The 12,580-nt window shown below is 46.4% G+C and overlaps 1 protein-coding gene across 1 annotated transcript in view; it reads left to right on the top strand.

Annotated features, from left to right (window-relative positions):
- LOC137326868 (cell adhesion molecule 2-like) overlaps window positions 1-12,580 on the top strand; it is a 386,985-nt gene that overhangs the window by 200,742 nt on the left and 173,663 nt on the right. The window lies entirely within an intron of this gene.

Raw genomic sequence — 12,580 nt, 5'->3', positions numbered from 1 at the left:
ACTGAATTTTTTCAGATTATGAAGGGAATTGGCAAAATCAATCCAGGTAAATTCTCCACCGTGGTTAAACATTCAACTCTCAGGGGTCACAAGTTAAATGTTGGAAAGGGAAGTTAAAGGGGATTTTTCACCCAAAGGATAACTCAGTTGTGGAATGAGTTACCAGGGAAGAACATTGAAGTGGAGAGTGTAAGTGGGGTCAAGAGGCTGATAATATGTGAACTATAGAGAGCAGGGACTATGGGATATGGTGAGAAAGTGGGTAGGTGGGATTGAGGGATATGGGGAGAAGGTGGGTAGGTGGGATTGAGGGATATGGTGAGAAGGTGGGTAGGTGGGATTGAGGGATAGGGTGAGAAGGTGGGTAGGTGGGATTGAGGGATAGGGTGAGAAGGTGGGTAGGTGGGATTGAGGGATATGGTGAGAAGGTGGGTAGATGGGATTGAGGGATATGGTGAGAAGGTGGGTAGGTGGGATTGAGGGATATGGTGAGAAGGTGGGTAGGTGGGATTGAGGGATATGGTGAGGAGGTGGGAGGGTGGGATTGAGGGATATGGTGAGAAGGTGGGTAGGTGGGATTGAGGGATATGGTGAGGAGGTGGGAGGGTGGGATTGAGGGATATGGTGAGGAGGTGGGTAGGTGGGATTGAGGGATATGGTGAGGAGGTGGGAGGGTGGGATTGAGGGATATGGTGAGGAGGTGGGTAGGTGGGATTGAGGGATATGGTGAGGAGGTGGGAGGGTGGGATTGAGGGATATGGTGAGGAGGCGGGTAGGTGGGGTTGAGGGATATGGTGAGGAGGTGGGTAGGTGGAGTTGAGGGATATGGTGAGGAGGCGGGTAGGTGGAGTTGAGGGATATGGTGAGGAGGTGGGTAGGTGGAGTTGAGGGATATGGTGAGGAGGTGGGTAGGTGGGATTGAGAGATACGGTGAGGAGGTGGGTAGGTGGAGTTGAGGGATATGGTGAGGAGGCGGGTAAGGAGATTTGATGTGTGAAAAGGTGAGTGAATTTGTCTTGCCTTTTCTTAAAACCTGTCTTGGACGGGCTGCTGAATACAGCTTGATCGTGAATGGGAAATCAGGGAGACTGGCCCCTGTTGGGGGAATGTTTCCAGTTAGGGGCTGCGGATCAGCACTGATAGTAGAGCAGCCATGAGATTACCTCAGCCTCATGAATACCGGCGTAGAGCTGAGGAATTAAGGGACGAAAGGGAGATTAAATTTGATTTTAAATTTGAAGGAAGACATTTTCAGTTTCAATTTGCGCTGTGTGTATTTTGAGGGTGAGGGTGAAATACTTAATCTGACCTTACACCAAGTACAGTAACTGATTCATACAGTCTCTGGTACACGAGGAAAGCAGCTGAGTATCTGAAATTAGTTTCAAATGTCAAGTCTGTTCTTAGTGGGGATGAACTGGTCTTTATTTTCAACTAATTTAACACTAAATTGGTAATTTCATTCAGAAATGCCACAGGTTGGCTGGTGTGGGAAATAGAAAAATGTCAAGCTAGTACATGGGGCTGAGACACATTCTTGGGACAGTGTGGAGGGAGCTTTACTCTGTATCTAACCCGTGCTGTACCTGTCCTGGGAGTGTTTGATGGAACCATGTAGAATCATAGAATTATAGAAAATTTGCAGCACAGAAGGAGGCCATTCGGCCCATCATGTCTGTGCTGGCCGAAAATGAGCCACCCAGCCAAATCCCACTTTCCAGCACTTGGTCCGTAGCCCTGTAGGTTACGGCACTTCAGGTGCACATCCAAGTACTTTTTAAATGAGTTGAGGGTTTCTGCCTCTACCACCCTCTCAGGCAGTGAGTTCCAGACCCCCACCACCCTCTGGGTGAAAAAACTTTTCCTCAGCTCCCCTCTAATCCTTCTACCAATCACATTAAATCTATGCCCCCTCTTTATTGACCTCTCTGATAAGGGAAATAGGTCCTTCCTATCCACTCTATCTAGGCCCCTCATAGCTTTGTACACCTCAATTAAATCTCCCCTCAGCCTCCTCTGTTCCAAAGAAAACAACCCCAGCCTATCCAATCTTTTCTCAGCTAAAATTCTACAGTCCTGGCAACATTCTCGTAAATCTCCTCTGCACCCTCTCTAGTGCAATTACATCTTTCCTGTAATGTGGTGACCAGAACTGTATGCAGTACTCAAGCTGTGGCCTAACTAGTGTTTTATACAGTTCCAGCATAACCTCCCTACTCTTATATTCTATGCCTCGGCTAATAATGGAAAGTATCCCGTATGCCTTTTTAATCACCTTATCTACCTGTCCTGTTACCTTCAGCGATCTATGGACATGCAGTCCAAGGTCCCTCACTTCCTCTACACCTCTCAGTATCCTCCCATTTATTGTGTACTCCCTTGCCTTGTTTGCCCTCCCCAAATACATTACCTCACACTTCTCTGGATTGAATTCCATTTGCCACTTTTCTGCCCACCTGACCAGTCCATTGATATCTTCCTGCAGTCTACAGCTTTCCTCCTCACTATCAACCACACGGACAATTTTTGTATCATCTGCAAACTTCTTAATCATGACCCCTACTTTTAAGTCCAAATCATTAATATATATCACAAAAAACAAGAGACCGAGTACTGAGCCCTGCAGAACCCCACTGGAAACAGCCTTCCAGTCACATAAACATCTGTCGACCATTACCCTTTGCTTCCTGCCACTGAGACAATTTTGGATCCAACTTGCCACTTTCCCTTGGATCCCATGGGCTTTACTTTTTTGACCAGTCTGCCATGTGGAACCTTGTCAAAAGCCTTGCTAAAATCCATGTACACTACATCAAACGCGCTACCCTCATCGACCCTCCTTGTTACCTCCTCAAAAAATTCAATCACTTTAGTCAGACATGACCTTCCCTTAACAAATCCATGCTGACTGTCCTTGATTACTCCGAGCCTTTCTAAATGACAATTTATCCTGTCCCTCAGAATTGATTCCAATAATTTGCCCACCACTGAGGCGAGACTGACTGGATTGCAAAAAAGGTAACCTGTGTGTGGACTCTCATAGACCCTCTTTCCTTGGATATCCTCTTGCTCTTAATGTATTTATAAAACATCTTTGGGTTTTCCTCGATTTTACTTGCCAATATTTTTTCATGCCCTCTCTTTGCTTTCCTCATTTCCTTTTTAATTTCACCCCTGCACTTTCTATACTCCTCTAGGCTTTCTGCAGTATCGAGCTCTCGGTGACTGACATAAGCTTTCCTTTTTTTGCCTTATCTTACCCTGTATGCTCTGCGTAGAGGGAGCTTTACTCTGTATCTAACCCGTGCTGTACCTGCCCTGGGAGTGTTTGATGGGACAGTGTAGAGGGAGCTTTACTCTGTATCTAACCCGTGCTGTACCTGCCCTGGGAGTGTTTGATGGGACTGTGTAGAGGGAGCTTTACTCTGTATCTAACCTGTGCTGTACCTGCCCTGGGAGTGTTTGATGGGACAGTGTAGAGGGAGCTTTACTCTGTATCGAACCCATACTGTACCTGCCCTGGGAATGTTTGATGGGACAGTGCAGAGGGAGCTTTACTCTGTATCTAACCCGTGCTGTACCTGTCCTGTGAGTGTTTGATGGGACAGTGTAGAGGGAGCTTTACTCTGCATCTAACCTGTGCTGTACCTGCCCTGGGAGTGTTTGATGGGACAGTGTAGAGGGAGCTTTACTCTGTATCTAACCCATACTGTACCTGTCCTGGGAGTGTTTGATGGGACAGTGTAGAGGGAGCTTTACTCTGTATCTAACCCATACTGTACCTGCCCTGGGAATGTTTGATGGGACAGTGTAGAGGGAGCTTTACTCTGTATCTGACCCGTGCTGTACCTGTCCTGTGAGTGTTTGATGGGACAGTGTAGAGGGAGCTTTACTCTGTATCTAACCTGTGCTGTACCTGCCCTGTGAGTGTTTGATGGGACAGGTTAGAGGGAGCTTTACTCTGTATCTAACCTGTGCTGTACCTGCCCTGGGAGTGTTTGATGGGACAGTGTAGAGGGAGCTTTACTCTGTATCTAACCCGTGCTGTACCTGCCCTGGGAGTGTTTGATGGGACAGTGTAGAGGGAGCTTTACTCTGTATCTAACCCGTGCAGTACCTGCCCTGGGAGTGTTTGATGGGACAGTGTAGAGGGAGCTTTACTCTGTATCCAACCCGTGCTGTACCTGCCCTGGGAGTGTTTGATGGGACAGTGTAGAGGGAGTTTTACTCTGTATCAAACCCGTGCTGTACCTGCCCTGGGAGTGTTTGATGGGACTGTGTAGAGGAAGCTTTACTCTGTATCTAACCTGTGCTGTACCTGCCCTGGGAGTGTTTGATGGGACAGTGTAGAGGGAGCTTTACTCTGTATCTAACCCATACTGTACCTGTCCTGGGAGTGTTTGATGGGACAGTGTAGAGGGAGCTTTACTCTGTATCTAACCCATACTGTACCTGCCCTGGGAATGTTTGATGGGACAGTGTAGAGGGAGCTTTACTCTGTATCTAACCCATGCTGTACCTGTCCTGTGAGTGTTTGATGGGACAGTGTAGAGGGAGCTTTACTCTGTATCTAACCTGTGCTGTACCTGCCCTGGGAGTGTTTGATGGGACAGTGTAGAGGGAGCTTTACTCTGTATCTAACCCGTGCTGTACCTGCCCTGGGAGTGTTTGATGGGACAGTGTAGAGGGAGTTTTACTCTGTATCTAACCTGTGCTGTACCTGCCCTGGGAGTGTTTGATGGGACTGTGTAGAGGGAGCTTTACTCTGTATCTAACCTGTGCTGTACCTGCCCTGGGAGTGTTTGATGGGACAGTGTAGAGGGATCTTTACTCTGTATCTAACCTGTGCTGTACCTGCCCTGGGCGTGTTTGATGGGACAGTGTAGAGGGAGCTTTACTCTGTACCTAACCCATACTGTACATGTCCTGGGAGTGTTTGATGGGACAGTGTAGAGGGAGTTTTACTCTGTATCTAACCCATACTGTACCTGCCCTGGGAATGTTTGATGGGACTGTGTAGAGGGAGCTTTACTCTGTATCTAACCTGTGCTGTACCTGCCCTGGGAGTGTTTGATGGGACAGTGTAGAGGGAGCTTTACTCTGTATCTAACCCATAGTGTTCCTCTCCTGGGAGTGTTTGATGGGACACTGTAGAGGGAGCTTTACTCTGTATCTAATCCATACTGTACCTGCCCTGGGAATGTTTGATGGGACAGTGTAGAGGGAGCTTTACTCTGTATCTAATCCATACTGTACCTGCCCTGGGAATGTTTGATGGGACAGTGTAGAGGGAGCTTTACTCTGTATCTAACCCGTGTTCTACCTGTCCTGTGAGTGTTTGATGGGACAGGTTAGAGGGAGCTTTACTCTGTATCTAACCTGTGCTGTACCTGCCCTGGGAGTGTTTGATGGGACAGTGTAGAGGGAGCTTTACTCTGTATCTAACCCGTGCTGTACCTGCCCTGGGAGTGTTTGATGGGACAGTGTAGAGGGAGTTTTACTCTGTATCTAACCCGTGCTGTACCTGCCCTGGGAGTGTTTGATGGGACTGTGTCGAGGGAGCTTTACTCTGTATCTAACCTGTGCTGTACCTGCCCTGGGAGTGTTTGATGGGACAGTGTAGAGGGAGCTTTACTCTGTATCTAACCCGTGCTGTACCTGCCCTGGGAGTGTTTGATGGGACAGTGTAGAGGGAGCTTTACTCTGTATCTAACCCATACTGTACCTGCCCTGGGAATGTTTGATGGGACAGTGTAGAGGGAGCTTTACTCTGTATCTAACCCGTGCTGTACCTGTCCTGTGAGTGTTTGATGGGACAGTGTAGAGGGAGCTTTACTCTGTATCTAACCTGTGCTGTACCTTTCCTGGGAGTGTTTGATGGGACAGTGTAGAGGGAGTTTTACTCTATATCTAACCCATGCTGTACCTGCCCTGGGAGTGTTTGATTGGACAGTGTAGAGGGAGCTTTACTCTGTATCTAACCAGTGCTGTACCTGCCCTGGGAGTGTTTGATGGGACAGTGTAGAGGGAGTTTTAGTCTGTATCTAACCTGTGCTGTACCTGCCCTGGGAGTGTTTGATGGGACTGTGTAGAGGGAGCTTTACTCTGTATCTAACCCGTGCTGCACCAGCCCTGGGAGTATTTGATGAGACAGTGTAGAGGGAGTTTTACTTTAACCTGTGCTTTGTCTGATTTAAGTATGTTTTGTATTAACTCTGATGCACAAACTATGTTCCATTTGCCAGCACCAACATCCTTCACTTCAATGAGCAGAAAATTGATATCAAAAAATGTAATAATAAACGACCAGGTAAAGTCTTGGAGCTGGTTTGACCTGGATAAGTACAATCCCCTCGACAGTACACCACAGAGTACACAATTCATCTTGCACTGATAGCAGCCCTGATTAAAATCAAATACAAGCGATCAAACCAATTGTATTTTAATCTGATATTTGATATCTCACTTGTGGTTTATTCAGATAGCTCAGTGTTAACTTGATGAATACAGAACAGAGGTGAATAGATTGGGAGCAATGCACTGAGACTGGACTATGTTGCTCCTCCTGTGTAATAGAATCCCCATTCAACAATTCAGCACCTGATTGTTTTACTTAAACAGTTCAGGTGTTTAATCGAGGTGTTCAAAATTATGGAGGGATTTGACAGAGTAAATAGGGAGAAACTGTTTCCAGTGACAGGAGGGTCGGTAACCAGAGGACACAGATTTAAAGTAATTGGCAAAAGAACCAGAGGGGAGATGAGGAGAATTTTTTTTATGCAGTGAGTTGTTCTGATCTGGAATGCGCTGCCTGAAAGGGCGGTAAAGGTAGATTCAATAATAACTTTCAAAAGGGAATTGGATAAATACTTGAAAAGGAGAAATTTGCAGGGCTACGGGGAAAGAGCGGGGGAGTGGGAATAATTGGATAGCTCTTTCAAGAGCCAGCACAGGCACAATGGGTTGAATGGCCTCCTTCTGTGCTCTACCATTCTATGATTCTATAAATGTGTTGATGCTACTCCTGAACAGCAAGGAGTGAGGATGGAGGGACAGACCCCTGATCGAGTTATTCCATGTTCAGTTCTGGGCAAGTTGCAGGGCAGAGGGCTATAGTGTCAACAGGAAGGGCAACTCAAATCTAGAGCCTAACTGTCCCCTCCTCTGGCTGACTACAGGGTGTAATGGGATAATGTGGTGCAGACTGTGCATCCAGATCCGTAAACAAGAAAAGGGGAAAGGTCCATCATAAGGGAGAAACAAACACAAATACCCCCTCAAGGGAACATTTCCACAAATACCCCCTCAAGGGAACATTTTCACAAATACCCCCTCAAGGAAACATTTTCACAAATACCCCCTCAAGGGAACATTTACACAAACACCCCCTCAAGGGAACATTTACACAAATACCCCCTCAAGGGAACATTTACACAAACACCCCCTCAAGGGAACATTTACACAAACACCCCCTCAAGGGAACATTTACACAAATACCCCCTCAAGGGAACATTTACACAAATACCCCCTCAAGGTGACATTTACACAAATACCCCCTCAAGGGAACATTTACACAAATACCCCCTCAAGGGAACATTTACACAAATACCCCCTCAAGGGAACATTTACACAAATACCCCCTCAAGGTGACATTTACACAAATACCCCCTCAAGGGAACATTTACACAAACACCCCCTCAAGGGAACATTTACACAAATACCCCCTCAAGGGAACATTTACACAAACACCCCCTCAAGGGAACATTTACACAAACACCCCCTCAAGGGAACATTTACACAAATACCCCCTCAAGGGAACATTTACACAAATACCCCCTCAAGGTGACATTTACACAAATACCCCCTCAAGGTGACATTTACACAAATACCCCCTCAAGGAAACATTTACACAAATACCCCCTCAAGGAAACATTTACACAAATACCCCCTCAAGGGAACATTTACACAAATACCCCCTCAAGGGAACATTTACACAAATACCCCCTCAAGGAAACATTTACACAAACACCCCCTCAAGGGAACATTTACACAAATACCCCCTCAAGGAAACATTTACACAAATACCCCCTCAAGGGAACATTTACACAAATACCCCCTCAAGGGGACATTTCCACAAATACCCCCTCAAGGAAACATTTACACAAACACCCCCTCAAGGGAACATTTCCACAAATACCCCCTCAAGGAAACATTTCCACAAATACCCCCTCAAGGGAACATTTACACAAACACCCCCTCAAGGGAACATTTCCACAAATACCCCCTCAAGGGAACATTTACACAAATACCCCCTCAAGGGAACATTTTCCCATATACCCTCTCAAGGGGACATTTTCCCATATACCCTCTCAAGGGGACATTTTCCCATATACCCTCTCAAGGGGACATTTATCCCAATACACCATAACAGCAAAGGGGAAACTGACCCCATTAACTCATAAAACAAAGGGGGAAACAGTCAAATATTCCATAACAAGAAGGGAAACGTGCCAAAATGCCCCATGAAGGAATAACTGTTGAGGGAGAATTAGCTTGGTTCTGTCTCAGTAACATAACAGAGCTCTTTGATACAGTCATATAAATGGTCAGAGCAGGTGTCCGAGGTCAGTCACGAAGGGTAAATTGAGGGAGAGAAGAATGTACAGGACGACAGAGGTGGATGGACGAAGAGCTTACCCAGGGAGATACGAGTAACGCAGGGTCAGTGGAACAAAGGCTATAACTCTATTTAACCCTGAGATGAGCTTCTGGCCACATATCCACTGCATCACCAAGACCGCCTACTTCTACCCCCGTAACATCGCCTGCCTCGGTCCCTGCCTCAGCTCATCTGCTGCTGAAACCCTCATCCGTGCCTTTGTCATCTATAGACTTAACTATTCCAATGCTCTCCTGGCCGGTCTCCCATCTTCCACGCTCCAGAAACTTTGCTCATCCAAAACTCTGCTGCCCGTATCCTAACTCGCACCAAGTCCCGTTCACTCATCCCCCCGCCGTGCTCACTGACCTATATTGACTCCTGGTCCGGGAACGCCTCGATTTTAAAATTCTCATCCTCGTGTTCAAATCTCTCCATGGCCTCACCCCCTCCCTATTTCTTTAACCTCCTCCAGTCCTATTACCCTCCACAATCTCTGCGCTCCTCCAATTCTGGCCTCTTGCGCATCCCCGATTTCCTTCATTCCACCATTGGCGGCCGTGCCTTCAGCTGCCTCGGCCCTGAGCTCTGGAATTCCCCCCCTAAACCTCTCCGTCTCTCTACCTCTCTCTCCTCCTTCAAGACGCTCCTTGAAACATACCTCTTTGACGAAGCTTTTGGTCACCTGTCCTAATATCTCTTTATGTGGCTCAGTGTCTGTTTTTGTCTGATAATCGCCCCTGTGGAGCGCCTTGGGACATTTTACTACATTAAAGGCGCTATATAAATGCAAGTTGTTGTTGCTGTTCTGTGGTCCTTCCATAAGTCCCAACAGTGACATCTGTTGGTGGCAAACTGCGCATAACTGCATCAAGACGATGAGCCTCCAGATTCCTGCTGGTGAAAGTGAGCGAGTGGGGGCCAGTCGATCCCCGGCTTTGTGTCACACACTGTTTTCCTGACCAGGTTGTCCTCAGATGCTGTGAGCTTCACCACCGAGGCAGCTCCCATCAATCACTGATATGGAGCCAGCCGTGAATTTCCTGCATCGTTAAAGGCCAGCAAGGTTCTTCCCTGAAGGAGTCTCTTAAAGGGACACTGTTAATTTAATTTTGCTGCCGTTCAATTACAAGCTATGGGGATTGTGTTTAGTATTGAGCTTTTATAGGGCTTAACGCAAGAGGACAAAGAAGAACTCATGGCTCAGGTCAGAGCATGTGGAGTCAGGGGACAGGTAGCAGAATGGATAGCAAGCTGGCTACAAAACAGAAAACAGAATCATAGAGTCATAGAAAGTTATGGCACAGAAGGAGGCCATTCGGCCTATCGTGTCCGTGCCAACTGAAAAAGAGCAACCCAGCTTAATCCCACTTTCCAGCACTTGGTCCGTAGCCCTGTGGGTTACAGCACTTCAGGTGCACATCCAAGTACTTTTTAAATGAGTTGAGGGTTTCTGCCTCTCCCACCCTTTCAGGCAGTGAGTTCCAGACCCCCACCACCCTCTGGGTGAAAACATTTCTCCTCAGCTCCCCTCTAATCCTTCTACCAATTACTTTAAATCTATGCCCCCTGGTCACTGAGCCCTCTGCTAAGGGAAATAGATCCTCCCTATCCACTCTATCAAGTCCCATCATAATTTTATATACCTCAATTAAATCTCCCCTCAGCCTCCTTTGTTCTGAAGAAAACAACCCCAGCCTATCCTCTCTTTTCTCATGGCTAAAATTCTCCAGTCCTGGCAACATCCTTGTAAATCTCCTCTGCACCCTCTCTAGTGCAATTACATCCTTCCTGTAATGTGGTGACCAGAACTGTACACAGTACTCAAGCTGTGGCCTAACCAGTGTTTTATACAGTTCTAGTATAACATCCCTGCTCTTATATTCTATGCCTCAGCTAATAAAGGAAAGTATCCCGTATGCCTTTTTAACCACCTTATCTACCTGTCCCGCTACCTTCAGGGATCTGTGGACATGCACTCCAAGGTCCCTCACTTTCTCTACACCTCTCAGTATCCTCCCATTTATTGTGTATTCCCTTGCCTTGTTTGCCCTCCCCAAATGCATTACCTCACACTTCTCCGGATTGAATTCCATTTGCCGCTTTTCTGCCCACCTGACCAGTCTATTGATATTTTCCTGCAGTCTACAGCTTTCCTCCTCACTATCAACCACACGGCCAATCTTTGTATCATCTGCAAACTTTTTGATCAAGCCCCCCCACATTCAAGTCCAAATCATTAATGTATATCACAAAAAGGAAGGGACCTAGCTTTAAGCTGATTGGCGGAAGGATTAGAGGCGACATGAAGAAAAACTTTTTTACCCAGAGGGTGGTGGGTGTATGGAATTTGCTGTCCGAATTGGTGGTAGTGGCAAGGACTCTCAACTCTTTTCAAAAATACCTGGACCTGCACCGAAAGTGCTGTAAGCTGCAGGGCTACGGGTGCTGGAAGGTGGGATTAGAATGGGCACCTGGTTGTTCTTCGAGCTGGCGTGGACTCAATGGGCCGAATGGCCCCCTTCTGTGCTGTATCTTTTCTATGGTTCTATGGACCTAGTACTGAGCCTTGCGGGACCCCACTGGAAACAGCCTCCAGTCACCAAAACACCCATCAACCCTTTGCTTCCTGCCACTGAGCCAATTTTGGATCCAACTTGCCACTTTCCCTTGCATCCCATGGGCTTTTACTTTTTTGACCAGTCTGCCATGTGGGACCTTGTCAAAAGCCTTGCTAAAATCCATGTAGACTACATCAAACGGGTTACCCTCATCGACCCTCCTTGTTACCTGCTCAAAAAATTCAATCAAGTTAGTCAGACACGACCTTCCCTTAATGAATCCATGCTGACTGTGCTCGATTAACCCGAGCCTTTCTAAATGACAATTTATGCTGTCCCTCAGAATCAATTCCAATAATTTGCCCACCACCGAGGTTAGACTAATTACTTGGTCTATCTCTTTCTCCCTTTTTAAACGACGACACAACATTAGTAGCAGAGAGTAGGGGTTAAAGGTAGTTATTCAGACCAGCAAGAGGTGGGAAGTGATGTTCCACAAGGATCGGTGCTGGGACCACTGTTTGTATTCACCATTTACATAAACGATTTGGACTCAGGAATCGGAAGTACAATTTCAAAATTTGGGGACGACACCAAATTGGGGGGTGTAGTTAATACCACGGAGGACTGCGACAAAATACAGGAAGACATTAATAAACTTGCAGAATGGGCGAGTTAAATGGCAAATGAATTTCAATATAGATAAATATGAGGTGTTGCATTTTGGTAGGAAGAATAAAGAAGCCACATACTGCTTTGAAAATAAAAGTCTAGATGCAGTAGAGGAGCAAAGAAATCTCGGGGTACACTTTCACAAACCATTAAAGGGAGCAACACAGCTCAACAAGGCCATAAAAATGCAAATCGTTTCCAGAGGAATAGAATTAAAAAGCAGAAGAGTTATTTTAAACCTGTGTAGAACCTTGGTTAGATCACACTTGGAGTACTGTGCCCAGCTCTGGTCTCCATTTTACTGGAGAAGATGCAAAACGATTTACAAGGACAGTATCAGAATTGAGAGTTTATACCTATCAGGAAAGACTGAACAGGCTGGGGCTCTTTTCTCGAGAAAAGAGAAGACCGAGGGGTGACCTCATAGAGGTCTTTAAAATTATGAAGGGGTTTGATAGGGTAGACGTAGAGAAAATGTTTCCACGAGTGAACTATGGGCCAAAAATATATGATAGTCACTAATAAATCCAATAAGGAATTCAGGAGAAACCTCTTTGCCCAGAGAGTGGTGAGAATGTGGAACTTGCTACCTCAAGGAGTAGTTGAGGCGAGTAGCATAGATGCATTTAAGGGGAAGCTAAATGAACATATGAGGGTGAAAGGAATAGAAGGATATGCTGATAGGGTG

Source organism: Heptranchias perlo, chromosome 11 (genome assembly GCF_035084215.1).
Source record: "Heptranchias perlo isolate sHepPer1 chromosome 11, sHepPer1.hap1, whole genome shotgun sequence".
NCBI classification, from domain to species: Eukaryota; Metazoa; Chordata; class Chondrichthyes; order Hexanchiformes; family Hexanchidae; genus Heptranchias; species Heptranchias perlo.
Note: the sequence above shows the minus strand (reverse complement) of the source record. Positions and strands in the feature narration are given on the sequence as shown.